Below are 23,792 nucleotides of genomic sequence, written 5' to 3'. Positions count from 1 at the left end.
ATGAGCACTACAAATAAAACCATTGACTACCCACCTGACATTTGACTGATGCATGAATAATCATACATTCGCTGTCATATAATGATACATGTTGCTTATACAGTGACAACAGTAAAATTACACTTTCGATTCATTGACAGATTGATATGTACACATCTGATTTAAAGTGTAGATACATCCGTTCATGGGTACCTCTGGGAGTGACATCACGCTTGAGCACATGAATCCAGTTTACTAGCAATTGAGATTTAGAAAACAAACCTTATGCGTAAGTACTTATCAATTCAATTTTCAGGCAGAAACCTCAGGCAGAACCAGGCTCATGGTGGGCAGCGGCCGGTTGGGACATAGAGACATTGATACAGATATACAGAAATATGATTCATAATTATAGCAGTTGGTATGATGAACAGTGGGAATAACAGTAGCAATAAAGATTTACGTTGACACCACATTGTGCTATTTCATTTTGAGATTATTTTCCATTGGCTATTGAAGTTCATAAATAAGTGTTTTGGCATGGCTGGCTGAGTGGCACTACATCCATGGTATTGAAAGGGGGATTTAAAATATCCTCCCCCTCTGCTGTTTTCATAAATCGCACCCTGATAATGTATATAAATATTCTTGTGCATACATATTGTTAATAATGAACCTATATAGACTTTTATAACATCTGGCCTGTGGTGCTCTAAATACAAACTAGAACACCAAATGTGTATTAATCTGCACCTGAAAAAACTCCCGAAAAAATGCACAATTTATTTTGGTGCCAAAGAGCTTCAACTTTAAAAAAAACAATCAAGTGGTCATGCTGTTGCACATTTTTGAGACACACACACACACACACACACACACACACACACACACACACACACACACACACACACACACAGTTTATTTTGACACTCTTGCTGCCACAAATACAACAACTTTAAAGGTTCACATCTTAGGAAGGAACAATTGGAATAGGGGCTAAATGCCGCAGACACAGTCGCAAATCAAACTGAGCTTTTATTTCTTCTCAGCAGCTTCCAACCATTTTTTTTGTCCATCTTCTTTGCTGTTAGCATGCAAACCTTTACTGTCCTCAGTATTTCTGCTGTTCTCTGATTCGCTTCTATTAACCCAGAGGTGGGATAGGATGAGCAAATAAAACAAGATCTAAAAAGAATCGATAAATGTTTCATCAGATTTAAAAGACGGTGTTAGCCTCAGTTTTATGGGTGCTACGCTACAGTTTCAGGGTGGCCAAGTCCTTGGGTTTAAAAGAAAGGTTTATGGTGCTGTAAACATAGCCCAATTCTCTTTTCCATTTCGACCACATAAAGTCGTGACAGATAAGTAAATCTACACTGGAGAGTAGAAGCGCTGTGCCCCTGCTCTTTCTCCTCTGCAGGTTTCTCTCCACTTTTTCCTTTCATTGCAGTCAAGAGCACCTGAAGGTGAAATGCCAGGACCAGGCTTTAAGTTTATAGTGAATTCTAGCAAAGAGGAACCATCCTCAGTGATGACATAACCAAAAATGTGCTGAATACATAGACCGTACAATTATTGTCTCTCTATCAACCACGAAAAGACTTAGACTGCAGCTGATTTCATTATCAATGATCAAGGATACAAAGGACTTTTTTTAAAAGAATTAAAGCTATTAGATTTCAAAATGTTCTAACACTGATCACACCCATAATGTCTGCCTCTAGGTATATTTCAGTACAGACAGTACAATTTAACAGTTGTGGGAGACTTTTAAAAGGGTGCGCCGCCAATTTGGCATTGCTTTCCTATTACATTGTCAGCCTCATCATGGTCAGTTTTTTTTTTTTTTTTTTTTTTTAAATAAACAAAATTGCCACCATTGGAAAGAGTTTGGAAAGAGGGCAGGTACTTGTCATGTGATTGGATGATGCCAGTTAACAAATCAAACTGTTGCTGAAGCCAGTCAGCAGGAGAGCAAAAATATATTTTCCATTGGGAAAAAAAGCCATCGGTGTCATGTCGTCTTTGCTCGTCTTTCAATAAAGAAACACTCTCCAGTTCTAATATAACTAATAATGCAGCATCTGCGCTAACCTATTCAGGAGCCACCATTGTTGTTTTGCCTCTCTGTGCCGTCACACACAACTAAACCACTCGTGTGATGTTGTTGTTGACCACCAGTGCCCACATGAATTTTGACTCGTCTCTGTCCAGAACAATGGCTTCAGTGGCGTGATCAAAAACTACCATAATGGACCATAATGGCGCCTTGTTTGGAATACGATCTGTTATTTTCCGAAAATACTTCACAGAAACATGTTTCTTATGTGAGAAATAGGCCATGCAGTCGCTGAATCTATCTTCATTACTGACCGACAACGGTCAGTTTAAAAGATTTTTGTCAGCTTTTGAAAGGCGACGAGCATCGAGTCGCCTGCTTCTTATTTGCATAAAGTTGCCTGGATTCAACTTTATGCAAATGAGTACCGGGTGACTAGATGCCCCACTTCTCCAAAGTCCCCGCGACGCTGCCAGAATTAATTGCACAGTTACTCCCGTAGAAATGAATGGGAAGCGTGGAAATGATGCCGAGAATGGACACACACCATGACAGGCGACAACACAAGTGGGTGCATTCCCGTGAAACTGTTGCGTTCGCGCTTGTCACATGCATGGACATGGACACATACCATTAGGGAGGAGGTCGCAGCGGCTGGATAGTTTGGTGAAGCATGTGACTTCGACATGCTAGACCGCTGTTAACTTACTGTTTCCTGCCAACGGTCAGCATTGGTTTCTGTCAACCATGGCCAAAAGGTTCCCTTCCTTCCTTAACCAAGTAGTTCTGTTTTTGACAATGACTACAAAAGTTCCTCAACCCGAACAAATTATTGTGCCTAAACCTAACCTGGTGCCAATAGTTGTGAAGATATTTCACACTGGACCAAAACAGTGGACGGACAGACTCAGTGGCTAAGATTTTAGGTGCAAACACTTCACCCTGTTTCCGATACAAAACATCAAATTTTTGTCCTTTTTTTATATTAGAGCATACTTATACTTATACTGTCTTGTTTGAAGGTAGTGACATTTTTTTTTTGTTTTGAGACAAGAAGACTTCAGTCATTAACACTAAATGAGGCCAACTTAGGGTGGATCAGCTCTGATAGAACAACCAGCTGTCAAGTAAATGGAAAAATATGATAACTCATTGTCCTATAATTTGATATTTGCCTTTGTATGGTTAAAAGTTGCAGAGCTAGCGTTTGCGTATAACAGCTTTTGTGCGACAGCTACACAGAATGAAACCCTATTTTATTTGTAATTTATGTCCCTTTAGATGAATTTACGAGCAGTTGAGGCAGCACTCATAAACAAAAGCGAGCCCCTCTCCCTAGTTCCCCCCGGACCACATAAGTAGCTGAGTGTAGAGTTAAATTTAGGTCAGCACTTTATTAAGTGTAACAGATGCCTTGGTCGGTCTACCCCAAGGTTAGGGAATTGTATTTGCTGTCTGCTGTGACAGAATGGCAGACAGTTATGATAAGAGAGTGGCAGGGTGGAATCAATTTAACCTCCAACCACTGCAGTGGGAAGCCAGCCAAGCCAGTGTTATCCTCCACTGGCAGGCTGTGGGAGAGGAGGCAGAGACACAGCTAACAGGTGGTGGAGTCTAGCTTTCCAGGCCAGGGAACTCACCAGTCTTCAACTCATCACCCCAATTTCTACATCATTAACCTTACTCAACAACTGCAGTGCTACTAATGGCACAAGAGGAGGTGTCCTGCACACTGTATTTCCAGCCATTTAAAAAATGTAAATGATACTTTCTTTATTGCATTGTGTATTTGTATGTGTCTGGTACTCGTTAGCTTTAAATTAGAGTGACATTTCAATTAACTTTTTCATTTTGTGATGTTTTTGCTCGCGAGGGATGGTTATTTTGTTTTGTATGCCCAGTAGTGGGTGACATTTCTGTCCAACATCATTTAAAGTCAACATGCAAGATGCAGTAACTGTTGGTAATGGCAAGTACCATAATATGGCGCTCAAAGATATATATAATCTAATAATTAAATAAATAAAATGTATATATTAATAATATATAAAACGTTTCACCAAAACAAATTCTTTGCCAAGGTAATTTAGCAGTCCAAGACGATTGTGATTGGTTTAAAGAAATGCCAATAAACCAGAGCACGTTTTTCTCCCATCCCGGAATGCTGTGTGGACTAGCCAGACCTTCCTCTGCAGAGCTGTGGAGGAAGGTCTGGCAATGCAAGACTAGTGGGATTATAAACCGGAGCATAGTGTGCTGATCTGACTCTGTACAGAGAAACAACACCTTTGCTCCGCCTAGGTTTTTTATTGTGCATCAACCTCGCGTTTATGCGTGGGATGTTGAAAAAATAGACTTTTGGTAGACAGGTGGTGTCTACACCTGTGAGCCTGCATGGAGCCGGTGCAGACAGCCGTATAGATAAAGATGAGAGAGTATCTGTTGCATGAGACGTGCCATGGAAAAACGGAGATTGTCCTTCCCCGAAAAACGACCCCCTAGGTCTTTGGACAAGCAGCAATTACAACCAATATTCACATTTATTATTTGGCGGCACTCTCTAAGGGCCGTAGTAAATATGACGGGATTAAAGCAGGAAGTCATGTGACGTACTATCAAGACCGGGAAAGTCCATTAAGGGTGGGTGAGTGGGATGGGGGAAAGGAATGGGTCAAACAAACAAAGACTTTAGACAGCCAAATTAGCTTTTTCACTCAGAAGAAAGCTCACATCAAAAATGTTTTGAAGCTGGAAGGAGATGGAAATAGTTTTGTGGTGTATGTCTTCCACCTTAAACCTGACCTCAGACCTCTTTCCTAGCTGTGGAAATGGAAATAGTTAACTACTATTGATTTTCTAAATCTAAAATGTTACTTACTAGTAATCCTACCTTTTACACACAATTATGTCAGAATACATTAATGCTTCTATAATTTTATTTCTGCAGTTGCAAATCTGTAAACCTTCCTGTCCATAATTTCCAGGACTGGTTAAAGGGAATATTTGGTCCCAAAGAGCCATCTTTTTCTTCAGAGGTATTTGTTGCGATTAATCTCTGCCTGCCTCCAGGATGTCCTGTCGCTAGGTATTCATGTGACCAGCTGGAACCACCAGATGTGTCAATGGATTCCTACACTGAGCGATTGACTGCTGTTCAGATTCATAAGCAGGGCGACTGACTGCGGCTAGGATTCATAAGCTGCGTGATTGACTGCTGTTGGCACAATAGCTGCCAGCGGCGCAAGTGGTGGCTGACAAACGACAGAGTTGAGTTGGCGGCGAGGGAAATTACCTCGGCTCTCTGCGAAGCCATCCAGCAATCATCCCACATCCCCGCGTCTTTCTCAGTGCCTTTTTACTGCCACACTCAATCACTGCCAAACAGATAATACGGCCACAACTCCCAACAAACACATTTGCATCACACACACACACACACACACATAGAATAGCTTCCCTGGTGCATATACATAGAACAATCAAGACACCTAGATGATTATGAACATCTGTAAGCTTCTTGCGGTAACAACCGCCATGTCATTAAATATAACAAAATTAATGTGACAGCAGGAAATGAAGAAAAAAAAAAAGATCATGAATTACCATTCTCTGCTTTCTTTCTCCAATTTAATTGTCTTTGGGAAACCTAATCTCCGAGTGCTGACTGCTTAAGTCAATTTGTATTATGTTTTAATTGACTATACAGCAGTCAGGTGGCGGCCATTATGAGGAGTGGGAGAGGAAAACACCACATAATGCTGCATTAATGTCAATTAATTGGAAAAGTACTCTGTTAGGGGCTGCACTCCCTCACTGCCACTTCTCTTTCCCTGTAATGTTGTGCAGTATCTCTGCAAATAAATGTTTTATAATGACAAGACAGCAAAGACTGGGGATGCAAGAGACAGTGTTCTCAATTTGGAAGAAACTTTGGCTCTGATTAATGGCTCTTGTTCATTGTAGTTCAGCACCGTCTAAGGAGGCTTTGTAAAGTGCTGCTCTTTCAAGTCTGTGCATAAATTATGGGTGGGGGAAAATGGAAAATTGTATGTATCGTGATTTTTTGTTTTTCATGACGATTTTTAAAATCAATTCTTTTCCCTAGAATATCAATATCTTTTATTTATTTTACCAATGACTCACCTTAATATTTGATGTAGTCGCCATCTGTTTCCAGTTAACAGATGGAATGCAGAAAAAGCAAAAAGTAAATAAATGTCAGTGACTGACATGTGATGTGCATTCTTCTTAGAAAACCATTAGTTTTTAGAAATGTCTCATGATATATGGTCTCTAGAAGTGTATTATTCAACTTGTGTTTTTGTTGAAGAAGGAAAAGAAAATCGCAAAACTCAATACTATCGAATCGCAATACTTCTAGAATCGCATAAAATGAATTTGCAATAAAAATCTAATCGGCGCCCATGTGTCATGAAAGAATTTAACCAGGACAAAAGCATATCGCCCCAGGTTAAGGTAAATACAGAAGAAATGGCAAGAAGAATGCTGCTCCATAAGGGCATGGTTGCTATAGAGACAGAGTATTTCAATGGTGTTTTATTTAGTGTGACATTACATTGACCATCTTCTGCCAAAGCAGTGTAGAGGCATAAGGCTACTGTTTATGAAAACCTATTTATAGATAAATGATTTAATGATTGCTGGAGAAGGATAGCCTGTTCATCAAGTGAAATAGTCAAAGCTCTCCTGGTTACTGTGATCTAGTGTACTTTCCCTAAACAACTAAGCACATGTCTGTGCAACATTGATACCGTCCAAGGAGGAAATAAAGGCAAATTATATCAGGTAATACAATTATGATCAGGGTAAAGTGGTAAAGATGGTCTTTTCATATCCACCCTGTCTCCTGCAAAATGTTCATACACTGCTATTTATATATTGTTGATGGTTTACAGAGCTGAAGCTGGTAAGTATAGGGACAGATTGTGGTTTTGGTTTAGGGAAAACTGAAATATCCTCAGTAGAAATCAGAAAGAAAGTAATCAGTATGTGAGTTTGTTTTTAGTTTCAAGAATATTTTTGTTTTATTATTAGATTTGCACAAAGGCTGCAGTATCCTTTATATTACATTTAACTAAAATATATAATGTAATAAAATAAGGGATAACATTCACGGGAATTGTACCTTGTATGATTTAATGTGATAGAAATTCAAAGTGGATATTTCCTTAAACAAAAGTGAAATGAGAATTTAAATTTCAGCAACCTTAACATAAACAGACAACATAAAAACTGAACTCGTCCTATCCTTCAAATCAGTGTTGACTTCAATATTTATCCAAACACACCAACACAAACTTAATGAAATGAACCAAACATGTTTTAATTACCATCACCCTGTATGACATCACCCTGTATGACATCACCCTGCATGACATCACCATGTATGACATCCCCCTGTATGTAGTGTATGTGGACAGTGAGTTTTCACTTGTTGCTAGGCCACTCCCCTTTCATGTTACAACTTGCCCAGGCTTGAAAAGAACAGCTGTCAGTTACATTTTAGTTTCTAAAGTGAAGTTTCAGTAAGTTTTTACTATTACAATGACATTACCCTGTATGAAATCATCCTGTATTACTTCACCCTGTATGACATGATGACATATATTCTATTAAAACAAATGATATACATTGACAGTGAGGTTTGTGCAGGTTTAGCTCTTAAACTTAATCATGAACAGTTTTAGATGTTGTAGTGCTGTGGGCAGCAGTTAGTTTCCAGTCATTTGTGTAAGATGTAAATGAATGCAGACTTGAGGTTTACTATAACAGATTACATACACTAACTCAGGCAGGTTTCAACAATCTGCCCATTGATTTTCATACTAAAAGTAAATGAATGGTAACCAATTGATGACTGCAATTATAGAAGTAATACGTTCCAAATTCTAGAAGACAGCAGAATATTTTGCAGATTGTTGGCTCTGATGTAGTGTGGGCTATTTTGCACATTTTTATCTATTCTAAATGTCCCTTGATTTCTTTTTGTCCCATTATTTTTTTCTCATTTTAATGCTCTTATCAACATGGAAAAGTGGATCGGCTCGCTTTGTGCTTTTGTCGCCTGGCTTTGACTAGGTGGGCGGAGAATTGGCATCAGCTGTGTGCCCGGCCATCAAGTGGTATTTCAGACTGGACGTGCTGCGATGATAGCTCAGTTCACAACGACAAAACACACAGATCACTTTGCTCTTGTCAATGGATCAGTATCTTATTGGCATCCATTTCGGCGTCTTGCGCTCGTCATCCACTCAAAACGTTAGCCTACTACTCTTTGGCTGGCTCGCAAGCCCAAACAAGTGTGTGCGGCGTGCTTGTTGTTTTATTTCCGGTCTAGCTAGATCCGATGTGGTGTTGTAGTTTTCTAACGTTACTAGTTGTTGCAACAGCATGTGAAAAAAAACTACAAAGTTTGCTAGGCCAAAAAGAACGTTAATCTCGTGATAAAAAAAAAAATGTACGCTGTTAAAATGGGTTTGCGTTAATGCCATTAATAACGCGTTTAACTGAAAGCACTAGTATTAAATATTTCCTAATTAGAAGATAATTGTACTTCATAATAAAAAAGAAAAGGAAATACAAGATAGAAATCTCATGAAACAAAAGCTTACATCAGGGGTAAATATTTCTTGAATGACAGTTTTTATATAAATACAAAATTCTAAATTCAGAAACAAAAAAAAAACATCTCTTAATTTGTTTGCCCTGGGAATTGCTGTGGGCTTCCATAGCTTCCTAATTTAACAATGATTTGAACTAGCTGCCCACTCACTAAAGTCCAAACCATAATGCACAAGCTGAGGATGGCCCACTCTTCAGTGCACTGAGGATGATAGAGTATAATATAAGGTATTGTCCATTACATATCCATTCATCCCAACACAATTTGACTAATGATATCATTTGGATGGTAAAACATGGTGAGCCTTTGGGACTGTAGACTTTCAGAGCTGGGTGTAGCTGCTTATTGTTTCACTTTTTAATGAGGCTCCCTTTAGGCCTCCTCATTAAAAGAGTTGTCAGTGGCGGTAAGCTAAGCGTGACCCATAAACCCATAACACACTATTACGACCTAAATTGTTGTTGTTGGACTTCAGGCCAAGATAATAGAATATGATGTAAATGAACATACAGTGTGGGATAATGTTGAGATTCTCAGAACAGCGTATGCCTGTTTTTGTCTTCTTTGGTAATTATAGTCATCAATTGTTTCAGATTGCATTTTCCTAAAACCTCTTTTACAATGAACATGAACACTGGATCAATATGAGTAAGTCTTTTCTTTTTTGCTCCACTGGTTGTGGCAGCCAATTAAATTGAGTTACTATAACTGCAGAAGCCTATCACTGATACAAAAGGAGGATAGTTTGCAGACAAGAGACTCATTTCCCTCAGAGAACTAGAGGCTATGTTGCATTGATGCAACATTGCAAAGGTGTATGACACACCAAGTATCAAGTGCATTGGTGTGTGCTATATTAGCATTAGGATCATCAAATCTGTTTCAGCAAGTGCATAAAAAACTACTTTGCAGGTGTCAAAAGGTATGCAATTAGGAAGAACCACCATGTGGATCAATGTCAAACCTTCTCATGTAAGCATTTCAACAACCACCCACTCTGACAACTGGACCATGACTATGAGATTGTCATGGTAGGAAAGACCCTCATTCCATGGTGCCAAAGTGGTTTAAGTTCTGTTTTCAACTTCCAACCAGGCATGGGAGGAGTACTAAAATATTACTCAAGTTAAAGTATTGTTACTTAAAAGAACATTCTCCTCATTATTTGTGTAAAAATATATTCAGATGAAAGGAAACAGTAGCTCAGTTATAATGTAATCAGAGTAAACCTTACTGGGTTGCATTTTTAAGAGAGGTAAAGGGAAAATGGTATAGGATGATGATAATGTTATTAGATAGACCTATTGACTTAGGCTACACTTAAACTACTACATTTTCATTTTCAAGTAGTGTTTTTTCCAAACAATAGTTTTAGCTCCAGTAACTAATGTGGAATTTAAAGGCCACTAGCTTGATACAATTCCAAATATCCAAAGTTCCACTTTTACAGAAGCTCACTTTTAAATCAACTTTGGTTCTACAAGTAAAGACTAAAGTATGAGACTAAGAAAGACTGTTCCCTTTAGCGGCTGAAAGAATTATAACTAGTCTATCAGGAGCAAAGGAGGAAGTCCAATGACGTTATAGAGCAACTATATCCGATGTGAGGATGGATGGGTCAACAAAACATGGGACTTTCACATGGAAGATGCTGTTCTTTTCCTGTTTCCTACCACAAGGCAACATGTATTTATATCAACCAGGACCAAGCCCATTTTGTTACCTTAAACATGTGTTTATTATCGTAACCATAACAACAAACGATAACGCCTAACCTTAACAAAGTAATAATTAACCCAAACAACGGTCTTCCCCTAAACTTGACAAAGTTGTTTTTGGGCCTAAACTTAACCAAACCTTATCCATAATGTCACATCATAGAATAGATTTATTTTTCAATGTTTTGTTTTAAAGGGCAGGTACAAACTACAAATAATTTAGTGGATTTATTTTTATTATTTCTTTTATTGAATAAGTCATAAATATTTGTCCAAGCTATGAGCACAACAAACACAATTGCATTCACCTCCATTGCATTGAGATCTGACAGTATGGCTGCAGTGATAACATAGAAAATACTTTCTCGTAACATTTACAAGCCTGCATGAAAACGTGGGAGGTGAAATATATACATATTTAAATGTTAAGGCCAATTTATGATTTTGCGTTAAATCGATGCCGTGGCTACGTACGTAGGTACGTGGAGACACGGACCCTTCAGCTGGACCCTACCCCGTAGCCTGACTGAAAATGTAACTACACGATGCGGCGACGCACGTCGCTCGGGAGTGGCCTGGTAGCGTTGAATTTCCCCCGACTCATTTCCTGGTTCTCCTTCTCCATAATCAACATGAAATCAAGGAGAGGGTTAACTTGGTCTGGTGGTGGTCAGAAAGAACAGGGGAGACACTTTGTTTCTCTCACTATGACTCTAGAGTCTCTACTCGCTCCGAAGATAATCACAGTCACTCTCTCACTCACTCTATCACACACTCCCCACACACACATGCCGGCCCTGCTATTCTCTTAAAGAGATCGAAGCACACACCAACGCACAAGCATAAACTTCAGGCCCCTTACGTAGGCTCGGGCAAAAGCTCTGTGTGGAACCTCCGCAGAAACAAAATCACACGTTAGTGAACATGCATTTGCCTTGTAGTTACATGTCTAACTGTATTGACGTGTTTCATGTCTAAATTATTCTTTTATTAATCCATTGTATGCTGAGGATCTCCTGTAAATATTTTAGTGTGTTATGTAGGTCTACAAATACTAATTCTAGATCGAATGCCAGCATCATGGACTCTGACTTGACAGGCAGACAGACAAATAAAACCTGTTTATGACCACAAGAACACAATAGACAGAGGCAGCAATAAAAACAGCTATAAATGCTCTGAATAAAATTGTTACTGTAAAGCTGTAGGTACAGTAAATCGGTTCTCTGTTCTCAGGCTGAGGGTAGTTATTATATATTCTAAACATGTATAGACTAATATTAACAGACTCTGGCTATGATGGAAAACTAATCACATTTTCCCCCTAATATGCCAAGATGCAATTGAAAAGAAAAGTTGTATTATAAAAGCAATATAAGCAATACCTATATTAATATATATGCCCACTGCATTAGGCTACTGCAGTCATGCAAAGATATTAATAATGCAGTAATGGTATTTGCACATTACCCACATTTTACATTCCCAACAAATCAGCTCCAGTGACCACTCAATGAACACATAACCACTGAAGGTTTTGCAGATTCCCATTGAAGGATTTCCACATGGATACACCAGAGTTTCCTCTCTCCATCCTCCTCTGGAAGTCTTGTTTCGCCTCACTCCTTATCTCCTCAGAGCGGCATTTAAGTGACTGGAACACACATGACTTATGGGTCACAGGATGGAGGATGGAGGAGAGAAGATGTAAGGAGGCATAATTAGCTAAAAGAAAAAGGTTGAATTCAATCTGAAAAGACAAAAAAAAAAAAAAAAAAAAAAAAATGTTAGTTCGTCTTTCAATACTCTGACTCTGACTCTCTGCCCTGAGCCCATTGGTTCCCACCGAAGAAGTAATCTTAAAAACGGTGTACAAATAGACTGTAAAGTTTCATTTCAAACATTTTGCCAAATGTAACTCAACCAGGAGGAAAATAGTGCATTTATTGAGGACTATTTTCCAAGGCGTATTAATCAGGGCTTAATTTGAGCCGGAAACTTGTTGCGGCACCTCCAACGTTGGATCCAGAACCTTTTTTATTGGATCCGGCACTTCCTGTGTCACTATGAAAAATGTATCGACTAAATGAACAAAATAAATTACGGTTTGTGTAGTGTTCAATGTTGTTATCTGCTTTGTTAGTCTTTATTTCCACAAAAATCTTGTGTTTGCATTTTCGATACGTTTTGAGGTGAATTTTCAGGGTAAGAAGGAGGGGGGAGAGGGACGGAGGGAGGGGAGGCACTTCACTTGAAGTGACACAAGCGCTTGTGCTGCTTGAGATTGCTGTTGTAGCCTCATTTCACTCAGGGGAAAAATGTCAAAAAGACAACAAAGTTTGTTTAACTTTTTCAAATAACCTGGCCAGTGGGTGACCTCTAGCTCGCCCAGTAAGAGCGTTCGTGGCTGAGTCCTGCAGTGGCCCGGGTTCGAATCCGACCTGTGGCCCTTTGCTGCGTGTCATCCCCCATCTCTCGCCCCCTTTCGTGTCCATCCACTGTCACTATAATAAAGGGAAAAAATTATCTTTAAAAAAAATATGCTGGGCAGTTGGATCCCAAGCAAGCAAAACATTTTTTACTGCCGATCAGGAATGTGGAGACCACGGTGTTTTTTTTTGGTCAATTTAATAGTCCGATGGATATCTGCTGCTTGTGAAAACGATTGTTGCAGTGTTTTTTATTATTTTATTTTTTTTACAATTGCACCGATGCAGTGCATGTTCTAAAATAAAAATAAACCTTGCCCTGATGGACACACAGCGTTGTTTAGGTTTTTTTAGTCAGAGAAGCTACTAGGCCGTGTAATCTTTTATTTTTTTTGTTCCGTTACCTCCAACCCCAGTTTTGAGTCGCCGGATCCACCCCCCAATCTTTGGTCCGGGACAGGCTTTGGATACACACACAATACTTATTAGTAGGGTCAATATATTGTTGGTTTCGCGCTTTTGATGGGATTTGGACTTTTTTCTGAATGATAAAATAATGAAGTCACAATACAGAGCACGTTTTGTAACCATACTAAACATAAAGTCTTAAAGGTCCTGTACTCACCATTCAGAACATTATTTTAGCAGTGAGCAAATATTTGCTATGTACTGTAAATATATAGTGGCGTTCTGAGCAGAAAAAGATGTCACATTCCCTCTGTGTGTGTTGTAATCCGCGATTCTTTTCCGAAAAACGTTCTCTGGTTTATTGGCATTTCTTTAAACCAATCACAATCGTCAACGGGCGGCACTAAGCACCAGGCAGAGCCATGGTGCCGCTGCAAAAAAGCCTCGGGAAGAAACTTGTTTTGGTGGAACGTGTGTTGTTTTAGTCGTCAACAGGAAACTGATTGGACAGATAGTCTAGCTAGCTGTCTGGATTTACCGTGCAGAGATCTGAGGAGCAGTTAACCATAGTCCTCAGAAATCCACCGAAGTTTAAAATCCCAACAAAAAGAAAGCGGAAGGAAACCCAACGGAATTTCCAGCGGCAACAGAGCAATCCCGGAAGTGGAATGTAGTGGATATAGACCAATAGAGGCCTTACCATGGCAGAGGCTGCCAGATTAGTGAACCCACATCTGAAAAGATCTACTGTCAATTCAATCATGAGAACATTTCACCAAGAAAGCCGGTAAGTCTGGAAAATATGCACTTTACAGTACGACGAAAACTCATTCAATTGCATGTGTATTTATTCAAACCATATGGTACCTATAGATGTAATGAATAATTATGATTGATTGATGGTATACTCATTTCTACCCTCAGGATTGAGAGGAGGCCCCCTACAGGTGGCGGCGAGCGCTTGCTGACTGACGATCAGGAGTTGGCGGTGGTAGTGATGGTGAAGGCTCGTAATGACATAAGACTAGGCAAGCCATTGTGTTCAGCAAGGATACCTTTGCCAATGTGGCCTCCATCAGCCTACCAACTATTGCCCGCGTTTTGAGAAGGCACCAGGTATCTATGAAACATATTTACCTGGTGCCTTTTGAGAGAAACAATGACTGGGTGAAACAATAACGGGCTGACTATGTTCAGGTACAGCACTATATACTGTGAGTATTGCAACTGTTTCATCTAAATGCTAGTTGCTGTGACATTAGCCTCTTGTATTTGAAAATATTTACTGTAACATTTGCTTTAGAGGGTGATGGAGCTTGATGCTGCTGTGAACCATCACAAGTTTCTCTTTGTTGATGAAGCGGGCTTCAACCTGGCCAAAACCAGACGCAGTGGGCGGAATATCATTGGCCAACGAGCAACCATTCAAGTGCGTGAAGAGTGTGGGGGAAACATCTCCATGTGTGCTGCCATATCAGATGATGGGTTGGTAGGACGTAGACCCCTTTTTGGGTACTACCGCTGCTACCCTCATTGACTTCCTAAATATGATTGAGCCGGTGTGTCAGGGTGAAGAGGTCACCTATGTTATTGTGTGGGACGATGTTAGGTTCCACCATGCAGAGGTGGTTCAGGAATTATTTCGGGCTCATCCCCATTTCCTGTTCTTATATCTGCCCCCATACTCTCCTTTCCTCAACCCTATTGAGGAATTATTTTCATCATGGAGGTGAAAAGTCTGACATTACTGCTGACCAATGTCAGGCTTGGATTCGACATTCAAGAAGATTTTTCCCAAGTTGCGTGAACTATGAAAACACACTGTGATGTAGATGAGAACTTATGCTAAAATCCAGAAGACCGAATTGAAACAGATTAGTGTAGTGTGTACTACAGATAACTTTTACAGTACTCAATTTTCTTTCAGCTCTGTGTTTTTTCAGTATTTGATTAGACAAAACCTTAATGTTGCACTACGTAAAAGTTTTTCTTGCATCGATGATTGGGGAAGATGTCTTCATTGATCACACTTCTGATTACGGGCTAGAAATTATGGAAATAGTTTGTTGTTGAAATTTATGGGTAAGGCTAGTTACATTTTTGCCTACTGTAATGTGAAAACAGTGAAGCAAACAGATCATCTTGTAGTGAAAGATGTTTACAAGCCAAATGAAATGAGAATCAGTTGCTTTCAATGCAAGATTTAATGATTTACAAGTATGATCAGTTGGGAGTCTTGTACCGAGAGTTTTGAAACACTGCACCATACTATTGATAATAGTACCACAGCGACTAAAAAAAAACCTAATACATTGATGTACCTTGTGATTGTAAAGTTCTTACTTTGTTTAAAAAACTGTCATGCTGAATGATTTAAAATATGTATGTATGTGTTCAAGCATAACGCATCATCATTCCACAACACTAGTTTCCATTTACTTTTTACACTACACAATCTCCCAAACTGCATGTGACTGTTTTCTTCTACTGTGTGTGTGTGCGTCTCTGAAAGCCAGTTAAATGAAACGAGTGCCGCCGTGGTCTGTGTAATGTCCCATGGTCTCTATTAAATGGCCTGATAAGGAGGTTTGTAAAGCCACACTGTTGGTACATAACAAGATGCATTTTTAAAGAGCTGCGGTGTGTTTCAATGTGCTGTAGAAAATGTTGCTGTCACTTCCAATCCTGCATTATCTCATCCCACACTCCAACCGCACCTTACAGACAACGGTGCCAACCCGACTCTTTAATTATGGAGGCAGGTTAGTGTTTTAATGGGGAGTGTGTGCCTGTTTGTGTATGCGTCTACCTCTATATGTGAATGTTTCAGTGTGTCTATGTGACAATGTGTGTTCTCCTCAGTAACCTAGAAGAATGGGATACTTTGTTGGTTAAAATGCACAAGAGTTCATTTTCCCCCTTGGTGCGGTTTATTTGGACAGGTATTATTCTATATTCAAGATCTGGGATGTCCTTCTTTTCGGCCAGAAGTCTGTTACCTTCCGCTTTCTTTGTGTTGGAATTTTAAACTCCGGTGGATTTCTGAGGACTATGGTTAACTGCTCCTCAGATCTCTGCAGGGTAAATCCAGACAGCTAGCTAGACTATCTGTCCAATCTGAGTTTTCTGTTGCACGACTAAAACAACTTTTGAACGTACACGTGTTCCACCAAAACAAGTTCCTTCTGGAGGCTATTTTGCAGCTGCACCGTGCCTAGGGTTGGGTATCGTTTGGATATTTACGATTCCGATGCCAAACCGGTAATTTTAAAATGATTCCGATTCCTAAAACCGATTCTTGAAAAACTGAAAAATGACATCAAAGAAAGGCTCTTTCATAGAGTTTTCTGAAAATGGATTTTTTTTTTCTTTTTACTTAACAATAAATTCATGTTTTAAAGTACTTAAATATATAATAAGTATAGTATTTTACATCCGTTTTGGTGAGCCCAGAGGGAAAATATGGCATTTTAAAAGTAGCCTACATTTACGGTAGCTAGCTAACGGTAGACTACAGACAAAGTGTGATATTTTTACATCTGTTTCGGAGCGACAGAGGGAAAATATTTCAGTCGACACATTAAGTGGAACCGAAATGAGGAACCAAAATTTGCGTTCTAATCCGGTCCGATTCCTACCGGTTGCGTAGGAACCGGTTCCATAGTGGAACAGGGTTTCGGTACCCAACCCTAAACGTGCCTCCGTCCGGTGTTTAGTACCATCCAAGATGATTGTGATTGTTTTAAAGAAATGCCAACAGCACGTTTTTCTCCCATGCCGGAATGCTTTGTGGAGCCAGACCTTCCTCCGCAGCGCTGTGGCGGTAGGTCTGGCAATGCGAGACTAGGCAGTGTAATCAATCGCAATCGGATGCACACCGAAAGCGGACCAAACAAGCATACCGAAACCTGCTTGATGAGGTGGTCTCGGTACGCTTTCAAACCAACTCTGGAGCAGTTAGTTTGAACCGCACCAACTACTGTTTGTGTACTCTGCATGTCTGAGCTAAATGGTCAATGTGTCAAAGTCAAATGTGCTTAGCAATCTGTGATGCTGCAGAACATGCAAATGTAATGCAATGTAGCAGCGTTTCCCTCACAGAAACAGACTGGAGTCAAGACCAACGTCGCTCACATTTGCGAGACAGAGACGGGCTGAGCAGGGTGAAGTATCGGTGACAATGTCTGATTATTTAAATAAAATGAGCTGCTTTGACCGGAGATGGAAGAAATATTCACTAGTCCAGAACACAGGACCTTCTTCCTGAATTTAATTTCCTGCTCCTCTCCCAGACACATCTGACCACTAAGCGGAGTGAACGTTCTTGCATGATTTGTAATGACGCATTTTTCCAGGTGTGAAAACGAAACCGAATCACGGTAAAACCGCTCGAAACAAACTATAGGTGTGAAAACACCCTAAAAGGCCAACGAGTGACAAAATTAAACCCTTTTACTGGTGTTAAGTACCTCCACAAATCTTTGATGACTATTTAGCTTTTTTGGTAACTTAGTTTTTTTCATTCTGCATTCATATCTGCCTGTTTATAGCTGTATAACTTCAACTCCATTCTTGCGTCTAAAGTTGCAAATCGGACGTGCCGCACAGATAAGGAAGTCTTGGTACGCATGTCAGCTGGCTGGACGGGAACCCCCCGAAATATTGGCCATTGGCCCCAGAGGCTAAATACCCATACTGTAATTATCACGGTTGATCTCTGATTGCAAGATATTATCTCTAGGATATTACTGCAGTATATTTACCCAGATACGATGAGTGAGAGATAAGGGGTGCAAATTAATATAGAAAGTATTGAAATGCACTGTACAGACACACATTCTGTGTTGTTAATTTTCATCAAACTGTAGCATACAGCAGAGAGGGCTCAGACATTTTGGTCTAATGCAGTCTGTGCTAATGTTAGCCAACATTAAATCAATAAGCGATGGATTGTAATGGCTTGAATCTATTAACTGTGGCAGGCAACAACAAAAAAAAAAAGTCCCCGGCTCGCTTCTTGCACTCTCCTTCACTCAATTTCGAAACTACGTGTGCAACCCTCCTCTTGCATGCACCACGGGATGCTCTGAGCTTGATTAATCAAGTATTAAATGGGAATTATTTAAGCTAATGGTCCATTAGTAGTAGCTTTATACACTGCTTACTCTCTCACCGTCTTTTTCTCTGTTCTTCTCTGTGATGGACAGGGGAGGAAACAGCAGAATTTAATTAAAACAGAGAAATAACAAAGGAACTCCAGGGAAGAGAAATGAAGGTTTACTATATAGAAAATGTATTTCCTCAAAACCATCGCTCACAATGAATATATTATTGGAATTAAATCAATACTAATTTCATTGACAAAAAAGAAATAATGACATTGAACCAAAGCATCTCAAGTGAGAGGGTATTGAAAGAGATTGTTCTGTTTCTCTAATTTAAACTTTAACTAACTGGGTCGACATTATTGTTTTGACCTTAAAGTAACAATGAAGCGTGATTCATGCTTCTGCAGAGGCTCCTCTTAGAGCTTTCGCCGAAGCCAACTTAAATGGCCTGAGGTTTATCAGGCGCGTAGTCAGTAATGGGCCAGGGCGGCACTGGCCCATCCAGCCAAGTTTGATCAAAATACGTTTTGTTATGAAAAATATTTAAATGTATGTAAAAAAAAAAAAAAAGAAGAAAGAAATAGTAACAGAAGTAGTTGTGTGTTTTCAATGGTCTTCTCTTCTGATTAAAACGAAACTGTTTAAATCATAGAATAAGGATCATACAATTAGTAGTTGGTTGCTACAGGCAGACTTTCCGGGCTGTCTTCAGCAGCTAACTTTAGCAGCTAACTTTAGCTAACTGGCTTTTTAGACAATGTACCATGGATGTGTTAAAGGGGTGATAGAATGATTATATAGGGTATTTCACACTGTTCCTTAAGGTCTCCTAATAAGGTATGTAACATTAGTTGGGCTGAAAATGGCCCGGGTGCTGTTCTGCTCCCTAATGCAACCCTGTGAAATAGCCCTAGAAAGAAAGGAGAGGTTTTCTCCCTTATATGGTATGCTCATGAATATTTAGATGAGCTGTGCGCTGATTGGTTGCTTTACAACGAGCGAAAGCAGCCCCGCCGCTAGCTTAGCTTAGCGTATTGAATGGAATGCTTTGTTGCCGTTAGCATGTCGTGAGTAAAAGTGATCCAACAACAACAAAAACAAAACCCAATTACTTCTTGTGGCCAACAACGAGTAAAAATAGCAATGCAGATTAAAACTAGACGATTTCCTAGGCAGATATTGACTCGGGACTATATTGGGTGGAAGTAGGCTACAGCCGAAGCACTGCTACTCGGGCACAAAGATATCGTCTAGTCTTAATCTGCATTGCTGTTTTTACTCGTTGTGAATACGCAGGCCACAAGAAGAAATTAGGTTTTGTTTTTGTTGATGTTGGGTCACTTTTACTCACGACATGCTAACGGCAACAAACGATTCCATTCATTACGCTAAGCTAAGCTAGCAGCGGCGGACTAAGGCAATGCATGCACTGAAACAAAAATGCGTTTGCCCACCTATATAAATATAGAGGACACGGTGAATAACCCTATTTCAACAAACGATGGCGTATTCCTTTGAGCATTGTACTGTTAAAAGTTACCGTGACAACAATGGCTTCTCTTTAAAGTGGTATCGACAGTTTTCTTGAATGTAATACAGTTTCAATAAGGACGAACATTTCAGCCCATCAGCGAGAGAGGAGTTTGTTTGAGTGCTAGCCCTCACAGAGGTAACATTAAGTAAAACGTGTTTCATGCTTCTTGCGTTTTTATTTAAGTAACCTAGTTACCTTCCTATTTAGTTAGTAAGAAATCGTGAACACTGATGCTTTCTAGCTGAAAGGCCTTTGTGTTTTGCCCACATTAAATAAGAAGATATCTTATCTGTGAGTGACGTGAATGAATAGGTTAAAATCAACAGGTTTTTGTCTATATTGTTGTGTACAAACTTTTTAGACTGAGCCTTGGTTGAGCATGTTGTAGACAGTACTGCTATTGCCTGTAATGCAGTATGTTGGAAGGTAAAATTGTTGCTGTTTTTTTTTCAGTTTGTTCTTTTTGCTACTTCTACGTCTTTTTTAAAATGGTGCACTCACTTTTGTACTGGACCGTCCAAAATACTATTTCTGCCTACGCCACTGAGGTTTATACTTGTGCCCTGGTGTGTCTGCGTCATTCTAGCGTATCTCTTAAATAGCAGGTCCGGCATGTGTGTGAAGACCGATTCAGCAACTGCACGCCCTATTTCTTGCTTAAAATGTTAAAAGGTTTTAATTTCTTGGGCAACAATACAGAGTACGTTTCTCAAGTCGTTGCCTCAGTGTGTTCCGAGGCAGTTTTTTGGACCTCGGGGACCTGACTGATCATTTCTACTGGCTTTTCTGTTGATGGTCGGCCGTCTGGCTGGTGTGTCCTGGCTATAAAACACACACTGACAGACAGGGGGGAAACAAACATACAGAAAGACAGAAAGGAAAAAACACAGACGAACAATGGGAAATAGACAGCAGATCCTAACAACTTCACTGCCTACTGTAACTGCTGCACATGTACTACTATTCATACTGTATATTTCTTAGCATATTCATTACACTGTCTATACGGTTAATACTGTTCACATTGCTAAAACTATACAGTATGTCCAGCATAGTCATATCTACCCCTTACTGTCTATTACATTCATTATTTATGTGCATTACTCTACTGCTTTTTTGCACTTCTGGTTAGATGCTAACCTGCTTTTCGTTGTCTCAGTACGTGTAGTCTGTGCCATGGCAATAAAGTTGACTCTAATTTGATTTATTATGGGGTTGTGTGAACACCGGGTCGAATTGAAGTGAATGGGAAAAGCCTTCAAACTATCTCTCATTTACAAAATGTGTAAAAAGAAAAGAAAGGAAAGAAAATTGTTATATTTTTATAATTAAATGTCATTCATATGTGTCAGATTATGGCAGTTTTGTAATCAGTGTTAAATTAAAAACAAGTTAGTGCTGTCAGTTAAACGCGTTATTAACGGCATTTATTTATCACGAGATTAACTTTCTTTTTGGCCTAGCAAACTTTGTAGTTTTTTTTTACATGCTGTTGCAACAACAACACTACACCGGCTCTAGCTAGACCGGAAACAAAACAACAGGCACACACACTTGTTTGGGCTTGCGAGCCGGCCAAAGACGTTTTGTTACGTTTTGAGTGGATGGCGAGCGCGAGAGCCGAAATGGATGCCAATAAGATTCTGAATGGAAAGTTTACTTTTAAAAAGTTGCCAAATGGTTCCATTGACAAGACCAAAGTGATCTGTGGGTTTTGTCGTTGTGAACTGAGCTATCATCGCAGCACGTCCAGTCTGAAATATGATTTGATGGCCAAGCACACAGCTGATGCCAATTCTCCGCCCCCTCGTCAAAGCCAGGCACAATGGATGACTTCAGACTGAAGCACATGGATACCACAACTAAGAACAAACTTACTGTGAATGATCACTCCAAGTGAGAATGTTAGTGTGAAATTGAACACTACAGTATATGCCAATGTTGTTTTCAATAAAAAAAAACATTTGCACAAAGCAAGCCAATCCACTTTTTCATGTGCAATAAAATGAGAAAAAAATAATGGGACAAAAAGAAATCAAGGGGCATTTAGAATAGATAAAAAATGTGCGATTAATTGCGAGTTAACAATGACATTAATGCGATTAATTGCGATTCAATATTTTAATCTTTTGACGGCACTAATATATATCTGTGATGATAATTTCATGTATGGCATGGAGACTGCATATTTATAACAGCCTTAACTAGGGCAGTGAAATTGCATTATGGGAAAGTGAGGGATCCAGTGTTTTAGGAACTTGACTCATACTAGGAACAAAAAATCCTGATATCTCAGCCTCTGCTGTTTTGTTTATTTAAACCACTCTTTTTTAACTTGTCTCTGGTGAACCCCACAACTTGGAATGGAACTATACGTCACAACTTATTCGGCAAAGTTGTTTCCATCTCCCATTTTGCACTTGAACTCTTTTTCGAAAAAGGCAAAAACCACCTCAAGCGAGCGTAAAAACTTTTTTTGTTCAATTTGCGAATTAACGGTTTTTTTTTTTTTTTCGACTTTTGCCGTTTCCATCAACATTTTCTAATGCGATACTTCAAAATGAGCATAAAAATACGTTGATTGAAACACATCTACAGTCTCTCTGTTCCTCCTCTCCGGACACATTCGCTATTTCCCGGGCCCCTGCATTGTCATTTTCCATCCCTGGTATTTTCCCTAGATTCCCCATCAGCTGACTGGGCCACCCATCTACACACCGGTTTCCACTTCCATCATCTGCTCTGCAGTGTCCTGGCCTGCCCTGCCTGCATCTCATTCCCTTATCAGCCCCTCCGTTTATATTTGGGCCCAGTTCCATTCATTCCCTGCCAGAACATTGATGTGACTATGCTACTTTCTTGCTGTGTGCTTTTGAGCTTCTGTTACTCTGTCCCTTTACCTGCACCTGTATGCCTTCTTATACTTATAGCTCTACCTGTCTGTTTGAACCTGCCAGTAAGGATATACCTTCAATAAACTGAAATTATTCTGTCTGTCTGCTTTATCTGCTTTTGGATTTATGGCAAATGTGCACTCCTGTTAAAATCATTCATAATGTGAAATGTACCTTTAATGTACCTTGTAATGTGATGGGCTAAGTCATCAATCATTTTATACCAACCGCTAATCATTCCACACACACACACACACACACACACACACACACACACACACACACACAGCTTCCAGTGAAACACTGAAGCAAACAGCACATCGAGGGATGTAGTAAATTCTCCTAAATGTGATTTATGAAATATTTTGCCACCAGACTGAAAGAAATGTGTTGTGCATAACTTATAGCAAACGGTATCAAAGTGATGCAGTCATCTTGAAGTTGCACAGTGAAGTCCCATTACAGTCTGTCTGTAAAGACACCATAGGACCCATCCTCCACACCACCCTTCTCACCTGGAAAAGAAAGGAAGCAATGTGAGACTGCTGTTGTTTGACTACAGTTCAGGTTTTTACCACCATAGTTCTCTCCAGGCTTGTCACAAAGCTCAAGGACCAGGGATTAAACACCTCCCTGTGCATGTGGATCCTTGACTTCCTGACTATAGATCAGAGATCACAGGTGGTGAGGGTGGGCGGATCCACGTCTTCCGTCCTAATCCTTAACACCGGAGCACCCCAGAACTTTGACCCTCACATAAACAAGCTTGTGCAAACCTGCTTCTTCCAACTCTGCAACATCACACAAATCAAATCAATGCTATCAACCAGAGATGTGCAATTACTAATTCATACCCTCATCTTTTCACACCTAGACTACTGCAAAGCTCTTTTCTCCTTTCTCAGCCAAGCAGCCCTGTACCCTACAACGTGTGCAAAGCGCTGCTGCCAAGCTGTTAACTAAATCCAACCGTAGATCCTACATCACACTGAGCTCAGTCGTTTCATCTGTTCAGAGTCC

This window comes from Perca flavescens, chromosome 6, assembly GCF_004354835.1.
Source record: "Perca flavescens isolate YP-PL-M2 chromosome 6, PFLA_1.0, whole genome shotgun sequence".
In the NCBI taxonomy this organism is placed as follows: domain Eukaryota; kingdom Metazoa; phylum Chordata; class Actinopteri; order Perciformes; family Percidae; genus Perca; species Perca flavescens.
This window is presented reverse-complemented; position numbering follows the sequence as displayed.